Source organism: Barbatula barbatula (genome assembly GCF_947034865.1).
Source record: "Barbatula barbatula genome assembly, chromosome: 8".
NCBI classification, from domain to species: Eukaryota; Metazoa; Chordata; class Actinopteri; order Cypriniformes; family Nemacheilidae; genus Barbatula; species Barbatula barbatula.
In genome coordinates this window covers 2,899,844-2,917,868 of record NC_136771.1, presented here as the reverse complement: position 1 = coordinate 2,917,868, position 18,025 = coordinate 2,899,844, and positions in this window count along the sequence as shown.

Sequence of the window (18,025 nt, the reverse complement as noted above, 5' to 3'; positions counted from 1 at the left end):
AGCTACAGGTAATGTTTGATCTAAATTGATAAATGCATAATCTGTGAATAATAAACAATTTTGAGACAAGATTATGGCCTGGAGGAGTACTGCAGAGGACAAAGCAAGAATGAGTTTCACTGATCTGTTTCCAGAACTGTGTCCACACATGTGCCTTTTCCTGCTCTCCACTTTTAAAGCCCACTGTACGGTATTAAACAGATTCTGCTGCTTACAAATGCATTTAATATAATGATAAAATATGAGAACTGTATATATAAACATGTACATATATATATACAATATAAAACATAAAAGTTATCCGTTAAAGGAAAGTAAAAGTTAAAAGCGAGTGAGGTTCATCTCTGGCGTGGAGGAATGTGACTGCAAAAAACCCACAGGGGTATTCCACTGAACACAAAAGAGAAACCACATTAAACCACAAAAGAGGAAACAGCCAACAGAGAAGATCCCTCATGTACTAAATATTAGACCACACTTCACTGTTTGCAAGCAGAATCACAACAGGTACATCTATACAGGTCATTTAAAATGTTATCTTTGCTTTATGATCGTAGGATTCTGTAGTCCATACATTTCAAGTGTATTTTATTTGAATTCCAATAACCTGGAACCAACCCAGATAGCACAATCCATCTGGTTTACGTCTATTTGGCATTTACATCTGCAAGACATCTACAATACACGGTTCTCGGAGACGTCTATACGTCTGCTAAAGATCTGGTGTCTAGAAACATTTGCTGCGTAAAAACATCTTAGAAAGAGCTGCTCTACATCCATTCTAAATCATAAACATCTCACAGACATCTCCGAGACGTATTGCAGATGAGCAGACTATGTATTGTAGATGTCTTGCAGATGTTAAATGCAGACGTCAAATAGACGTAAGCCTAATGTGTGTGTGCTATCAGGGAACTTTTCTCACCTTGTTTTTATTTTGATAAACATATAGCACCGTTTGAATTGTCTGGATATATCGTTTGATTTAATTCTCAACAGCAATAGGCTTTTAGCACATTCACTTCTGATGTGACGTCTAAACATCTTTGAATTTATTAAGCCAGATCAGCCAGCATTAAAACAGACTACAGTAAGCGAAACTGCTTGAGAGAAGTTGACCTTTCAAAGGACAGAGAGACCCCTCTCCAAAAAACACCCGTTGAGCTTTTTAAATTTCTGACCCCAATAAAGCTGTCATGATTCCGCCATCATGTCATGTTTATTCTTGGTCTTGCAGCGGAGTCATGGCATAGCCTTAGGTTTTGTGTGAGAAAGACATGGCTTTGTTTTGATTCTGACATGCCATGTGCTTTCTCGTGTCTCGTCAGTGTTTCCCGCCCTTTTGTCCTCGTTAACCTTCCCTGAGTGTTTCAGTACCCGCACCTGACCCTTGTTAATTATCCTTTGTCTGTCTCCCTTTAAAACATCCTCGTGTTCATTGTCTTGTGCTCGTTCGTTGTACTTGTTACCCTGTCCTAAGCCTTGTCGTGTCAGAATCCTTGAAGTTTATGCTAGTCTTTGTGAGTGTTTGTTTAGTCTTTATAGTTGAGTTCCAGTTGAGTGTTTGGTTTTCAGTTTATGGTGTTAGTTTTTGTGTACTGTCTTGATACCCCCTCGTGGGTTTTTGTTTTCTGTTTTATATTATTAAAGTCCTTGTTAACCCCTTCATCCCCGTTTCGCTGCCTGCAATTGGGTTCTCCATCACAGTTCATAACAGAACGAACGAGCCAGAACCGAACCCAGCAGGCAGCTATGGACAGTAACCAGCGCCACCTGAGATCTCGGCAAGCCCACCTCCTTTTCGGAATGCATCAGAGGGACTCCAGTGTGCTAGAGTATGCCCGGGACTTCCTGTTAGAGGCAGTGGAGACAGAGTTCAACGAGAAGGAGCTCAAGCTCATATTTAACAGCGGCCTCGTTGAACCCCTCACCGCCAGGGAGACCCAGCTGCTGGAGCCTCTGGGGTTCCAGGATATGGTGAACTTCCTGGTCAACCGGGACGACTCCAGACCCTCACCTCCAGGTGGATCCCCCACACTGTCTTCAATCCCGGAGGGATGTACCCTGGGTATGATCACACTGGGGAGTTCAGCACCACCCGTCTCGTCACCTCCAGCTAGCATTCGTGGTAGGCGCGGACGGAGGGAGTCGTGGGACTCGCCGTCCGACTCTTCCAGCACGGAGGCAGCCGGGTCCCCCACCCCTTTGCTGCCGGCCACATGTTCTGTGGGTCGGTCCAAGAAGAAGAAGCCTCGGAGGGGGCAACCGTCGAGTCCGGTGGTCCCGTCGAGTCCGGTGGTCCCGTCGAGTCCGGTGGTCCCGTCGAGTCCGGTGGTCCCGAGTCCGGTGGTCCCGAGTCCGGTGGTCCCGAGTCCGGTGGTCCCGAGTCCGGTGGTCCCGAGTCCGGTGGTCCCGAGTCCGGTGGTCCCGAGTCCGGTGGTCCCGAGTCCGGTGGTCCCGAGTCCGGTGGTCCCGAGTCCGGTGGTCCCGAGTCCGGTGGTCCCGAGTCCGGTGGTCCCGAGTCCGGTGGTCCCGAGTCCGGTGGTCCCGAGTCCGGTGGTCCCGAGTCCGGTGGTCCCGAGTCCGGTGGTCCCGAGTCCGGTGGTCCCGAGTCCGGTGGTCCCGAGTCCGGTGGTCCCGCCTGCACCCACTCCAGTTTCAAGTCCTGCCCAGGCGTCCACGCAAGTGCCAAGTCCTGCCCAGGCGTCCACGCAAGTGCCAAGTCCTGCCCAGGCGTCCACGCAAGTGCCAAGTCCTGCCCAGGCGTCCACGCAAGTGCCAAGTCCTGCCCAGGCGTCCACGCAAGTGCCAAGTCCTGCCCAGGCGTCCACGCAAGTGCCAAGTCCTGCCCAGGCGTCCACGCAAGTGCCAAGTCCTGCCCAGGCGTCCACGCAAGTGCCAAGTCCTGCCCAGGCGTCCACGCAAGTGCCAAGTCCTGCCCAGGCGTCCACGCAAGTGCCAAGTCCTGCCCAGGCGTCCACGCAAGTGCCAAGTCCTGCCCAGGCGTCCACGCAAGTGCCAAGTCCTGCCCAGGCGTCCACGCAAGTGCCAAGTCCTGCCCAGGCGTCCACGCAAGTGCCAAGTCCTGCCCAGGCGTCCACGCAAGTGCCAAGTCCTGCCCAGGCGTCCACGCAAGTGCCAAGTCCTGCCCAGGCGTCCACGCAAGTGCCAAGTCCTGCCCAGGCGTCCACGCAAGTGCCAAGTCCTGCACCCAGTCCTGCCCAGCCGGCCTACCAGCCGGCGCCAAGTCCTGCACCTAGTCCTGCCCTGCCGGCCTTCCAGCCGGCGTCAAGTCCTGCCCCGCCGGCCTTCCAGCCGGCGTCAAGTCCTGCCCCGCCGGCCTTCCTGCCGGCGTCAAGTCCTGCCCCGCCGGCCTTCCTGCCGGCGTCAAGTCCTGCCCCGCCGGCCTTCCTGCCGGCGTCAAGTCCTGCCCCGCCGGCCTTCCTGCCGGCGTCAAGTCCTGCCCCGCCGGCCTTCCTGCCGGCGTCAAGTCCTGCCCCGCCGGCCTTCCTGCCGGCGTCAAGTCCTGCCCCGCCGGCCTTCCTGCCGGCGTCAAGTCCTGCCCCGCCGGCCTTCCTGCCGGCGTCAAGTCCTGCCCCGCCGGCCTTCCTGCCGGCGTCTTTGCGCTCTCGAGCGCCGCCCCCCAGGATGTCCCCTGGGACTCCGCGCTTCCGAGCGCCAGGGACAAGAACTGTTCCCCCATGTCCCACACCCTTTGGACTTCCTCCCATGGACTCTTTTGTTCCCCCCATGAACTCAGTTGTTCCCCCTCCCCCCCTCCCTTGTTTGTTATTTTTATTATGTCACCCCAACCCCTTTGTAATTTATGCTTGTCTGCCCTTGATCTTGTTTACAGTGTTTTGCCTTGTCTTGTCATTGTCCCAGTCTGCCCTGTCTTGTTAGTCTACTCCTTGATGAACACCTGGTGGTGTTCATTTAAGGGGGGGCTTATGTCATGATTCCGCCATCATGTCATGTTTATTCTTGGTCTTGCAGCGGAGTCATGGCATAGCCTTAGGTTTTGTGTGAGAAAGACATGGCTTTGTTTTGATTCTGACATGCCATGTGCTTTCTCGTGTCTCGTCAGTGTTTCCCGCCCTTTTGTCCTCGTTAACCTTCCCTGAGTGTTTCAGTACCCGCACCTGACCCTTGTTAATTATCCTTTGTCTGTCTCCCTTTAAAACATCCTCGTGTTCATTGTCTTGTGCTCGTTCGTTGTACTTGTTACCCTGTCCTAAGCCTTGTCGTGTCAGAATCCTTGAAGTTTATGCTAGTCTTTGTGAGTGTTTGTTTAGTCTTTATAGTTGAGTTCCAGTTGAGTGTTTGGTTTTCAGTTTATGGTGTTAGTTTTTGTGTACTGTCTTGATACCCCCTCGTGGGTTTTTGTTTTCTGTTTTATATTATTAAAGTCCTTGTTAACCCCTTCATCCCCGTTTCGCTGCCTGCAATTGGGTTCTCCATCACAGTTCATAACAAAAGCCCGAAACGACAATGGATAGAGCGTTTTTAAAGTTGGTATATCTGGCAAAACTCTGCGTTATGGTTTGTTAGGTTGTTTCTTTTGTATATACTTATATACGTCATAGCCTAAGTAGTTTAGCATCTTTTTAGTTATTAAGATATCTAGTGCAAAACAAAGTTAAGACTATCTGTGTAATATTTGTGGCAGGGTGATAGTTGAATTAATTAACATTCAGTGCCATTTTCTTGAACTTCATTAAAGCTAATTTCTATTATCTGCAGATTTAGATGAACATGATGACATACTTTACACCAGACGGCTAAGAGGAGGACGACACCCAATAGATTTCAAAGTTTCAAGCAACATCAATGAGAAATTACTCAAGAAAGAAACACGGAAAAGTAAACGAGATTACAAGAAAGCCAAGTGTGAAACTTGCTTCAGCTGAAGTTGGTGTCCTGGATGTTATAAACCTCATCGACACATTCGACTGGCCAGGATATGCCAAGGCAGAATCCAAATATGCTCGATACTCAAATTATGCCTTAGCTTTTACAGACAAACCAGGGCAGAGAATTTCCAAAGATGGAGTTTACACAGAAGTAGAAGTGGGTCGAGCATGTGCTGAAGCCAGTGTATTTGAAGCAGAAGCCAAACATCGAACACCACGGCCGGTGGAGTGGCTCCCACTTGAGCTGACGGCTTGAGCTGAAGTTGCCAGCGCATCTGCCAAAGCCGGCAGAACTGGATATAGAGTTTGAAAACAGAAGAAGACACCTATCCAGAATTAGTATTATTGTTGAGCTATATTACAGTATTATACTTAAAAAGAAAATGTTTTAGTTGGATTTTCGAACAATTGTTTACGTTTGGCCTATTTAAATATAAATACTTATGCACGTTTATTGCTTTTTCTTTTCAGTACTGTAATAAAAGGTGTTCGCTGAATTTTCTGGAGATGTCTGTCATACATTCTTCTCTATTTGAATTAAATTGGGCAACAAAGAAAGCAGCTGTATTTGTCCTAACATGAATTGCCATGAAGTGATGCTTCGAACAATGCTTTGAACGTCAGATCAGTTTAACACTTAAAATTGAAGTGTGTCTTGTGGCATGGTAACATAGTCATGGATGTTACGTCATCGCTCAATTTTCGATAACAAAAAAACCCACCTGTCTTGGCATGTTGTGATTTTGGGATTTGAGGTCAAATGATTTTCAATCATAGTCGATATGCCACAGAGGGGAACAGAGAGAGACGGATTCAATTCATAAATACAAAGTTATTCGCTCTGAACAAGGAAGTGAGAGGAAGGGTGAGAGACAAACATTTTTACACTTAACAAGAACAGAATTTCAAAAGCCTTCAGCATGTGGATGGGAATTTGTTTCAGCATATTTACAGGTAAGTTCATATAACAGTCAGCAGATGCTTATAATCACTGCATAATACTAGATATTGATACCAATAACAAAACGTGATTTTTACTATGAGAGAAATCTTAGAGTAATTTAAATTATGATCATAATGGCTGTGCATTAGAAAAAATTGCAAATGCAAAATGCTACTGTAGCCGGTCCCACTCGCCCCGCTCTCCGCAGGCTTCGAACGGACGTCGGTCCAAATTGGGAGACGGGTGCTCTAACGAGGAGGCTAAAGACCGCAGTCTAGAGCGTCTCTGTTGGTCGGGAGTGAGGCTTACACGCTGCACAGCTCTTCACTAGCTTGCACCAGTTACACTACTCTATTTCAGTCTGCTTACTGGATGTTGGCTGTGCTGTCACTGAAGTGTTTTGATTTGAAGGAAAAAACTTTCATTTCAACTCACACACCCAGCGATCTATGAGAAACATGGCAAATATATTGCCAGGTCAGACGGCGGCTTCTCAAAGAAATTGGATCAGACTTCTCAATCGAACCGGTGGTTCAGAAACGGACGAGAGGCTGCGTTTGACAACACCGCTGCTCACGGGTTTATTGTCTTCATCTCTTCACTGAGGACAGAAGACTCTGGATTGTACTTCTGTGGTTTCGATGTTAATCTGCAATTTGATCCTGTTGATCCAGAGTTCTGCAAATATCACTGTACAGAATCAGGCTAATTACAAAAATCAGGGTACATTTTTTATGTATTTACCTATCCACCGCATTGCTTGTTTAAGCAATTTGTTAAATCTTTTATAAGCAATAATTTGTGTCTTTGAATGTCATGTTTTAATGATTATTATTAGTTCTGATGTCATCATCAGTCGCGTGACTGTCACAAAACAGCAGGGCTCATAAACACTCTTGTGTGGTTGTGTTTGTGGTGTTGTGCTTGTAACACAATTTGTTGTTTTTTATTTAAACATAATATTCAGATTTGCAGACGCTTTCCTCTTTTATCGTTCACTATTCTTCTCTCTCTCTCTCTCTCTCTTTCTGTCTGATGTATTTTGTTTGTTTGCAGGTGTGTCCGGTTTTATTTTTCTATTCCACAGAATCTCATCTCAGGTTTGTGGCCGTGCCCTTGTCTGGTGTGTGTGTGCGCACTTTTGGGTTTCTGTCCTTTTCTCGTGTCTAAAGTTTTAAAACGAGTCGCCGCTGGCAAGCTGTCAGGTGAGCACAAAATAAGATATTTTGAAGAATGCTGTTTACAGAAAAGCGCTGGTATCCATTGGGTACCAGTGTTCTTTTTTTATCAACGTTCTTCAAAATATTTTTTGTGTTCTGTAGAAGAAAGTCACACGGATTCGAAATGACAAGAGGGGGTAAGTAAATGATGACGGAAATTTCATTTTTAGTTGAACTATCCATTTTAATTCCTTGAATCTGAAACTGGGTTAACCCACATAAACCAATGGCAATCCTCCAAACTCTTTCTACCGTGCACATGAGGTTTACCAGTGTAGTTTCACTTTGGTAACAAAACACACCAGACCCCTCAAAAAACAAACACTGTACAGACTGGTAATATTATACTTCATGAAAATCAAGATGGTTGTGGTTGAAATGAATTATAAGATTGATGTTGTTTAGAGCGATGGAATGCTCTTCGGGTTCCATGGTTTGTGGAGAATTGCAATAATCAATATGAATATTCTGCCTCCGTACCCTTTATTGATGTTGCCTGTGTTGCTCTCAGGCAAAGTTATAAAAGAGCTTAATGGCTGGCTATCTTGTTTTATATGAAGTAGAAGAAAACCGAAGCTTAAAATTAGTAAGTTGCAGCTTCCTAGTTAGAAGGATGATCTAGATGTTCCTAATATGAAATGGTAGGTCGGTCTGGTTATCTTTCTGGATTGTTCCTCTTCCTAAAACTGTGGGAACAAAAATGTGGAAAAGGTAACAATGAGATGATGTTTTTGTAATATTCTTCTCTGAGTTTGCTCTTCAGCTTCAATTTGGCAAAATGAGCATCACAATGGAAAGGTTGGTGTTCAGATATTTTCCTGTAAAACGTCAGAAATGATGTATATTGTGAACCAATGAGGTGTCCGTGGTTCTTTTTTTCAGAATGTCTTCATGTATTAAGAGATTCCAGACAGTGATCTTGAAAGATGTGATGTCGGCACAGTGATCTTCAATCAAACGTCTGCATCACACCTCACACACATCCTACAAACATGTATGCCAAAGTAACCAATCAGCAGTCTGATTTAAAGCTCAGTCACACCCATTCGGCCAATCAGGTGACAGACGCATATTGTTTGGTGTCACCTGAACCGAGCCTAGATATCATGACAGCAACTGTGTACAGTACGGTTTCAAGAAAATAATTTGGTGATCTTTATATTTTGTCAGAACTTCCAACTAAAAATGCATTCGGTCCAATGTAAAGCTGTCTTTTAAAACTCCTTTTAATTGCTTGTTTCTGTAATTCACATCTAAAATTGGACTCAAAAGTTCATCATGTTGGATACACTACTGTGTCTTGATAAGATTTGACGTGTCAGGTTTTTATCTGTTCTATCAAACGTATTGAATAATATCTGTTGCATTGTGGGATTTTTTTGATTGGCCAATTGTCTAAATGTCCATTTATTTGTTATTTTGAAATGTTTTGAAAATTATTTATAACTATGTCTTTTAATAACATATACGACATTATATTTACAAATGATTAAACTAACTTCAGTAAATCCAAATATTCAATAAAAAAATTCACATTTTACGTCCAGTTCTTTTCTCACGTGGCAAGTAGCCGTGTAATAAGCGAGATAATGTACTAGCATCAGGCTGTGATGACAAAATAAGCCCCTTCAGTGTTATACCTGTACATCATCCCTTACAGATAAAGCTGTTAGTCAAAGTAATGTACTCTGAAGATATCAGAAAAATCTGCTGAGTGCGTGTAGTCCTGGATGTGGTAAGAAGAGAAGAGGAAGGAAATGTCTGCACTCAATACAGAAGAGAGAGAAATGTTTGCCACAGTGCCCGTTGTTTTATTGACGCTGTAGATACAGCATGATGTACATTCTGCTCCTGTTTTCCTGCATCAATTCAGGTGAGTTTGACATTTGGACGTCACATCTTGTTTATCTTCTGGGAACTTCTGTAAAAAAATGTCAACCTTATCATGACAACAATTTTTTTTAAGCATAGTTACAGCACAGATATTAACATTTGGTGGTTCAAATACCCATGTGAGATCTCTCTTCAAATTTGTAAAGCTTTTGTTTAGTGGATGATTTTTCATTGTCCGGTAAGTGCCATTTTCAGGATTCAACAAGTGTTTAGTAAAATTATGGTTCCATATATTTGAAACAAATTCATTCTCTGAGCATTTGTCACAAAATGTCACATCCATAATGTTGGAATTGCTTTTCTGTTATTTCATGATCTCATGTTGAAATTTCTTATGTATTATTTGTAATGTATTTCTCATAATTATTTGAAATATTTTGTATTCAGCTGTTGTAGGAGCACCAGTTCTAGTAATCGGACACAGAGGAGAGACTGTTCACATCACATGTCCTTATGAATCTGGATTTGAAACAAATAATAAGTATTTGTGTAAAGGGGTCTGTAGATTTGGGAATAAAGTCATCATTGTTGAATCAGGATTTCAAGCTGAAGACAAGAGATTTTCTCTGATTGATGACACGACTGCAAGAGTTTTCACCGTCACCATCACTGATCTGAGAACAGATGATGAAGGCAAATACTGGTGTGGAGTGAGGACTTCATATCTATCATCTGATAAATATTTAGAGATTTTGTTGCTTGTTAAACTTGGTAAGTGCTTTAACATAATCCCTGCACAAAATCGATAAATAGAAAACTATTGTTTTGTGATCATAATCTATGTAAAGTCGACCTAGAAACATTTTTTGGATGAGTGGAAGAAAATTCGAGCTCATCCATTTCAGTCTTGCAATCCTAGGCATGTCAGGGTCCATAGAGCCATAGGTTTCTCTACTTCAGGGCCTGAAGTAGAGAAGGGCACTTTGGAGTGAAAACGATCCTGGCCGTGGTCGTTCCAAACTGGGGTCAGCTGTGGACTAATGGTTAGAGCGTTGGGCTGAAGGGCCCTTGAGCAAGGCACCTTACCCCTGATTGCTCTGCAGTAATGTGACACTGTATAAAACTACTTGTAAGTTCTGCTAAATGTAAATGTAAACCGAAGTGCTCAATACTGACCACTTCAAAGGGCCCTTTGTAATGAAGAATTTCCAAGGGTACAACCGATGCACACTTCGCGCCCCAATGATTCTTTGTATAGCAACTTCATCTATGACCCCTAATGGAGTCCTGTGTTTGGGTCTTTGTAATGTTCATTGGTTCACATGAGTGAATGATGTCTTTTCATGAGGTGATTTGTTGTCTGCATATTGATTCTAAGATGTTTTGTGAATTCATTTTTTTTCTCCTGTCCTGTAGAAGAAAGAAAGACCCCTGACATCAGATCCTTATCAATCACACCGTCCTGTTTCAGCACATCTGAGATGAATGTCCAGTCCACCATCAAACCCACGGACCAGAGTCTCTCCGAAGCTCTTTCTATCTGTCTGTCTGAGTCTCACTGAGCTCTGAAGGAATCACTGCCGTTTGGCGATCACGTCACTAATGGACATGAATCTTGTCTGAGTTTCAATAACTGGACAGACGCAAACATATATGATTTTCTTGTTTCATGTATTTCAAGTTAATCATATAAAACATACAATACAATTGCCTAAATCACAGTAAATATGAGTGTTATGTGGGAGTTTTTTAGACAGTGTCATACAGAAATATCACACATTGGAAAGACTTAATAGTCCTGTAATTCACACTTGAAATTAGGCTCCAAATTAGATTTTTATCCAAAGTGATTTACAGTGTATTCAAGGTATACAATTTATATCATTGGGTGCGTTCCATGGGAATCGAATACGCAACCTTTTATGCTGCTAGCGCAGCGTTCCCCGATAACCCTGGTTGCACACATACATCTGGGGGATGTCTGTTGGATATCTACACTTACATTTGCAAGACGTCTTTTCTTTCTCCTCATCTGCAATACGTCTCCTGGATGTTTCTCGTCAGATGTTATATAGAGATCTAAAAGATGTTTGCTAGATGTAAAACAGCTCTTTATGAGTCGTTCATCAGATGTTTTTATGCTGCAGATATTTTGCAGATCTTTAGTGGACAACTTACAGACGTAACTGTGCGATCTGGGAAGCTACCGGTAGCTTCAGCAGTTAGATGCTGTTGGCACTGTTGATGAATGACATACACTCTTAAAAAAACATGCTTGGAAGGTTCTTCACAGCGAGGCCATAGAACAACAATCTTTGGTTCCACAAAGAACCATTCAGTCAAAGGTTCTTTAAAGAACATATCTTTCTTACTTTTTTATAACCAGAAGAACCTCTTTAACCACAAATAACCTTTTTTGAACCAGAAAGGTTCTTCAGATGTTAAATGTTCTTCATGGAACCAAAAGGTTCTTCTATGACATCAAAGAACCAATTGAAGCAACTTTTTTAAGAGTATAGCAAAGTTTCCCAAACATTACAAATAATATTACAACAACATATGGTTCTGACAAACAGCAAAACTAATGTTACTCACATACCGATCCAAATCAAAGCAACCTCCTCAGGTTTCTCTCCAAAGTCTCTCTGCTGGAAAGCCTTTACCATAGCATTCGTCATAGTACCACGGGTTCTTATGCGTCTCCGCTGGAAAGTCTTTAGCTGCGTCTTGTTTCAGAAGGCTGCGTCCTCCAGAGGTCTCATTTGAAGCCTGCTACATCAACGATGCAGTCTCGTTTTGTAAAAGCAGGTAGGACAGTCCGTATGCACCCTTATAATGCGACCTACTATCACGAGAATTCGGAGGACACATGAGATGTATCCTTCTTTGATAGAGATAACCACAATTATTTGCATTGGCCAACGTCTGTTATATGAAGGAAAAGCAGCAGCTGAACATTCAATATGTGGTGTTAAAATGTTAACAGTTAAACAACAATTTGTGTCACATGTTTTGAATCTCAGCAGGCAGATGAAGTAAATAGGTTTAAAGTGTTTAGTGATTTTTAAACATTTTGAAACAGTAAGGCAAACATTTTTATATTTGTTTTACTCTTTTGGCATTGTTTAGGGTTGAAAGTAATCAACTTTTTACCTCTTAAAATCATGTAGAAATCAACTGAATTTATTTGACGGGTGTGAGAGTCCAATGTGTTGACATAGCAACATAGTATGTCCTTTTTTCCTTTTCTGCCAGTATGCCCTACGAAGGACAGATATCGGATATCCCGTCTTTAATGCAATATACCACCTCTGTCTGATGCAGGACTGTATTGGTGTTTATCTGATCAATAAATGCATGCACAGATAAATGTTGTTAGTCACAGTGAAGCTCTATGAAAATCGAATCAGCTTTGTGCATGTGTAGAGCTGGATGTGGTTAGACAGAGAAGAGGAAGGAAATGTTTGCAGTTAATACGCAAGACAGAAACGTTTGTCACGGCATCTGATGTTTTATTGACCCTATCGATTCATCATAATGAACGTTTTGCTCCTGTTCTCCTGCATCATTACATGTGAGTTTGACGTTGAAGTTCTCGGTCTGTTATTTTATGATCTCATGTTTATATTTCTTATGTAATGTTTGTAGGGCATTTATCATTAAGATTACGATTCTGTGAAATATTTTGTGTTTAGCTGTTGTAGGAGCACCAGTTCTAGTAACCGGACACAGAGGAGAGACTGTTCACATCACATGTCCTTATGAATCTGGATATGAAACAAATAATAAGTATTTGTGTAAAGGGGAGTGTGGAATTGGGAATAAAGTCATCATTGTTAAATCAGGATTTCAAGCTGAAGACAAGAGATTTTCTCTGATTGATGACAGGACTGCAGGAGTTTTCAACGTCACCATCACTGATCTGAGAACAGATGATGAGGGCAAATACTGGTGTGGAGTGAGGACTTCATATCTATCATCTGATAAATATTTAGAGATTTTGTTGCTTGTTAAACTTGGTAAGTGATTTCATGATTCTGGAAAGGTTATAGTAAATGGAATTTGTTGTATTGTGTTGTGTATTAGTGATCCAGACTCTGAACTAAACCTCATGAACAGGTTTGAAACGGTTACTGTACTGTACAAACAGAATGAGTCATATTTGCACAAATTGAATTCACAATTAATCGTTAGGTCTCAGTTTAAGCTGCGGTCACACTTGACCTTTCTGTCATGACAGACCCACGTGTTTTATGTGGAGAGAAACATATTATTGTCAATCAGGACATAATATGTGTTCTCTCCAGTCTCGTCATTGGCCCCGCCCCTCTCGTTCCTAGTATTGCTTTCCTCCTGTGTCTCATTACCCACACCTGCCCATTGTTATCTCCTTTGTTAGTCTCCCTATTTAATGCCCTCTTGTCTATTGTCTTGTGCTGGTTCGTTGTACGTGTTACCTTGCCTGTGCATGTTGTATTCCTTGAATGTTAGAGTTCCTAGTTCCCTTGTTTGTGGTTGTGTTAAGTTAGTAGTTTGTTTTTGCCCCCATGTGGGAAGTGTTTGTTTTCTGTTTTGTATTCTAGTTTATTTAGTGTTTGTCCCCATTGTGGGTGTTTGTTTTGTTAGTTATTGTTAAAGTCCTTGTTAACCCCTTCATCCCTGTTTCGCTGCCTTCGCTGTTCTTCTCACACAGTTCATAACACTTTCCCTCCATTGACTTCCATTCATACGCATACGAATTTGGCATGCTCAAAGTCTAATCTGACCGCTTCATAAAAAGTGGTATTTGTATTATTAGTAAGAATTATATTAGTAAGACCTGTGAATTTGGATACAAGAAACAATACACCATTTGTAATCTGCCGTTTGGCCAAAATCATCATCACATTCATCTCAGCCATGCAATCATTGATGTTGATTTAGATGATTCAGGTCCACTGTGAATCAATCTGTTGACCACTGATGGAATCATAAAGAACAAGTTTAATTGAATGTCATGCATACTGACAATAAACCTTTAACATGACTATTGTATTTTGTTCTCTTTTTCATTAGATGAAAAGACCACTGTCCAACCAAATAAACATTCTGTTGCAATCACACCATCTTATTTTAGCACATCAGCATTGAATCTACAGTCCAGTGGCATCAAACCCACAGATCAGAGTCTCTCATCCACAGGTCTGTTTTACTTTCTCTATCAGTCTGTCTATATATCTAACAGTCAATGTCAGAATTTCCTTTGTGTGAACTTTCTCAGTAGAGTCTGTGGTCTACGTCAGCATTGGATTAACACTCATGGTGATTTGTGTGCTTGTGGCACTAACAGTGTTGCATAAGAAGAATGGAGAGGAGAAATCCCCAAGAGTTACTCAGTCAGGACCTTCAGATCAAGGTCAGATGTAGATATTATTTTTAGAGACCAAATAGACAAACATATGTAATTTCCTCATGTTTAGATTCTCTTGATGTTTTGACAGTTTCCCCTGTGAATTTCCTGCCAGAGAGCATTGCAGAGGTACGTTTATTTAAAGTGTCCACATCTACTGTTGTCCTCCTTAAAAACACCAGATTGAACCAGAGTACTAATGGTACTCATACATTGCTAATTAGTGCTGTTATTCAGGTCAACCTTCATGATCTTGCTGACTAAATGTATTGACTTCCAAAGTATTGCAGGTCAATATAGTTTAGCAACCTGGTAGACTAGCTTCACTAGTGTTTTCAACTCGATGTGTTTTGATTTAAGACAAAACCTTTTGCAGGATTTTAACTACTGTGACCACGAATATCAGGAAATCAGAGAGTTGCTGCCCAGAGTACAGGGACCAGCATACTCAACAATCTATTCCACACCAAAAACACCAGTTGATTCAACGATCTACTCAACCACAGAAACACCAGTTGATTCAACGATCTACTCAACCGCAGAAACACCAGTTGATTCAACCATCTTCTCAACCGCAGAAACACCAGTTGATTCAACCATCTACTCAACCGCAGAAACACCAGTTGATTCAACGATCTACTCAACCGCAGAAACACCAGTTGATTCAACCATCTTCTCAACCGCAGAAACAGCAGTTGATTCAACCATCTTCTCAACCGCAGAAACACCAGTTGATTCAACCATCTTCTCAACCGCAGAAACACCAGTTGATTCAACCATCTTCTCAACCGCAGAAACAGCAGTTGATTCAACCATCTACTCAACCGCAGAAAGAGCAGTTGTTTCAACGATCTACTCAACCGCAGAAACAGCAGTTGATTCAACGATCTACTCAACCGCAGAAACAGCAGTTGTTTCAACGATCTACTCAACCACAGAAACAGCAGTTGATACAAACCATCTACTCAACCGCAGAAACACCAGTTGATTCAACGATCTACTCAACAGCTGAAACAGCAGTTGTTTCAACCATCTACTCAACCGCAGAAACAGCAGTTGATTCAACCATCTACTCAACCGCAGAAACACCAGTTGATTCAACTATCTACTCAACCGCAGAAACACCAATTGATTCAACTATCTACTCAACCGCAGAAATACCAGTTGATTCAACAATCTACTCAACCGAAGAGAAACACCAGTTGATTCAACGATCTACTCAACCGCAGAAACAGCAGTTGTTTCAACCATCTACTCAACCGCAGAAACACCAGTTGATTCAACCATCTACTCAACCACAGAAACAGCAGTTGATTCAACCATCTACTCAACCGCAGAAAGAACAGTTGTTTCAACGATCTACTCAACCGCAGAAACACCAGTTGATTCAACCATCTACTCAACCGCAGAAAGAACAGTTGTTTCAACGATCTACTCAACCGCAGAAACAGCAGTTGATTCAACCATCTACTCAACCGCAGAAACAGCAGTTGTTTCAACGATCTACTCAACCGCAGAAACAGCAGTTGTTTCAACGATCTACTCAACCGCAGAAACAGCAGTTGATACAAACCATCTACTCAACCGCAGAAACAGCAGTTGTTTCAACCATCTACCCAACCGCAGAAACACCAGTTGATTCAACGATCTACTCAACCGCAGAAACAGCAGTTGATTCAACAATCTACTCAACCGCAGAAACAGCAGTTGTTTCAACCATCTACTCAACCGCAGAAACACCAGTTGATTCAACGATCTACTCAACCGCAGAAACAGCAGTTGATTCAACGATCTACTCAACCGCAGAAACACCAGTTGATTCAACAATCTACTCAACCGCAGAAACACCAGTTGATTCAACCATCTACTCAACCGCAGAAACAGCAGTTGATTCAACCATCTACTCAACCGCAGAAAGAGCAGTTGATTCAACCATCTACTCAACCGCAGAAAAAGCAGTTGATTCAACGATCTACTCAACCGCAGAAACAGCAGTTGATTCAACCATCTACTCAACCGCAGAAAAAGCAGTTGATTCAACGATCTACTCAACCGCAGAAACACCAGTTGATTCAACGATCTACTCAACCGCAGAAACAGCAGTTGATTCAACGATCTACTCAACCGCAGAAACACCAGTTGATTCAACCATCTACTCAACCGCAGAAACAGCAGTTGATTCAACCATCTACTCAACCGCAGAAACACCAGTTGATTCAACGATCTACTCAACCGCAGAAACACCAGTTGATTCAACCATCTTCTCAACCGCAGAAACAGCAGTTGATTCAACGATCTACTCAACCGCAGAAACAGCAGTTGATTCAACGATCTACTCAACCGCAGAAACACCAGTTGATTCAACGATCTTCTCAACCGCAGAAACAGCAGTTGATTCAACAATCTACTCAACCGCAGAAACACCAGTTGATTCAACCATCTACTCAACCGCAGAAACAGCAGTTGATTCAACCATCTACTCAACCGCAGAAACACCAGTTGATTCAACGATCTACTCAACCGCAGAAACACCAGTTGATTCAACCATCTTCTCAACCGCAGAAACAGCAGTTGATTCAACGATCTACTCAACCGCAGAAACAGCAGTTGATTCAACGATCTACTCAACCGCAGAAACACCAGTTGTTTCAACCATCTACTCAACCGCAGAAACAGCAGTTGTTTCAACCATCTACTCAACCGCAGAAACAGCAGTTGTTTCAACCATCTACTCAACCGCAGAAACACCAGGCCACTCAACAATCTACTCCATGGCAAAAGCACCAGCTGGTCAAACGACCTGGCGAAAGCCATTACTTAATTGATTTTTCTAATGATTTTGTGATAGAGATACTAGCTGAGTCAATTATATACTGCAACAGAGACCAGCTGTTTTAAGGATCTGTTGACACAGAAACTTTAGCTTGTATACATTCACTATTTCCCCTCTGCTCTTGTTTGAACTTCTCTAAACTATAAAATCTTGCAGCTATTCTATATCTATGGAAATATCATTAGCATCTAGCGGTGAGCTTGCGAATTGCAACCAATGGCTCACTCCACCCCACATGACTAACCCCACATGACTTCTTTTTCTCTTCTTTGACTTATATATAACGTATTATAATGTAAATACCATAACGTATTGACCAAACATGCTGTTAAGAGAAGTACTGTAGAAACAACATGTTAAATTCCATGTAAGTGGACACAGATCTGTGTCTGTGTGTCTGTCTTCCATGTTTTCACCTTTTTTGTTTTGACTTGCATAACCTTATATGTTTTGCTTATAGTCCATATGTTTTCTTGTGCAGCTGCTTTCTAACAATGAAAATTGTAAAAAGCGCTTTATAAATAAAGTTGACTTGACTTGGACCCACGGTGTAAAACCACATAGTTTTATATATTAAATTATGTTTAATAAACAAAGTTCGGGAGAAGCCCTAGTAAATTACTGCACACCGAGCACATAATCGCCAATCAGACTAATTATCCAACCAGCGTCAGCAGAACACGTATAAATATAGATAAGCTCCTCACCTCAATCCTCTCATCCGATTTTCGCAATCCCGCCACCACCCTGACTCCCCTCCTTTTTCCGCCCCTGCCTCTGGCAGCCGGGGGGATGGGCGCTCAGGGCTCGGGCTTGGTCCGGCCTCTGGGCTCCCTTCCCGGTAAAAGGGGGAGCACTCCGGGCTTTGACAGTACGCCAAATACGCATAAATCC